Raw genomic sequence first — 717 nt, 5'->3', positions numbered from 1 at the left:
TGAAACGGTAACAGACTCGGGTGGAGAATAAGATGAAAAACACAACAGTCACTACCCCAGTTTTTCATAAGAGTGGTCAAAAATGACCCCAAGAATTTCCTATAGAATCTCAAGGGTTTGCTTTGGGAAACTTTGATTCTTACCAACTGTGACTGTCAGGATACATTTTCTGTCCCACTTACATGTCTGATGCCTGCTGTCTCACCACCAGGTGGTCAGTTTGACACATCAGCATACATGTAAGTATTATCTTCATTTATCAACTCCATGACTTTTCTGTTATAGAATATCATGTTGGTCAACAAAGTAGACACTAGTTAGCTAACTACAAAATAATGTTAGTACTTTGTTAGCTTGCTTACTAAGCTAGCTAGCATTACACTAGCTTAGTAAGTCAGTTGATATTGCTGCATTTGTTGTGGAGACACTGTATTCACAGTTCCTTGTAACAAATGCTAACCTGTTAGGTAACCTATTATATCATTATTGAATATTGATTTGTGTGTGTATGTGTGTGTGTGTGTGTGTGCACATGCATGTCTGTACCTTTACTTACATATAAATGCACAGACATTTACTTATATAGTTACATATTGATTTGTAGTTTTGTGTCATTCAAACACTGTGTAGTGAACTAAGCCTAAGGTCAAAACCCTTGACCTTAAGAACATTGTGGGACAGAAACTGTCATTTCATTGATTTGAATCCAGAAATACA

At 36.4% G+C, this 717-nt stretch overlaps 1 protein-coding gene across 1 annotated transcript in view; it reads right to left on the bottom strand.

Annotated features, from left to right (window-relative positions):
• LOC119421952 overlaps nucleotides 1–717 on the bottom strand; it is a 6,245-nt gene that overhangs the window by 2,527 nt on the left and 3,001 nt on the right. The gene's annotated exons all lie outside the window — the stretch shown is intronic.

This window comes from Nematolebias whitei, chromosome 15 (genome assembly GCF_014905685.2).
Source record: "Nematolebias whitei isolate Nwh7 chromosome 15, NemWhi1, whole genome shotgun sequence".
Taxonomy (NCBI): Eukaryota; Metazoa; Chordata; class Actinopteri; order Cyprinodontiformes; family Rivulidae; genus Nematolebias; species Nematolebias whitei.
Note: the sequence above shows the minus strand (reverse complement) of the source record. Positions and strands in the feature narration are given on the sequence as shown.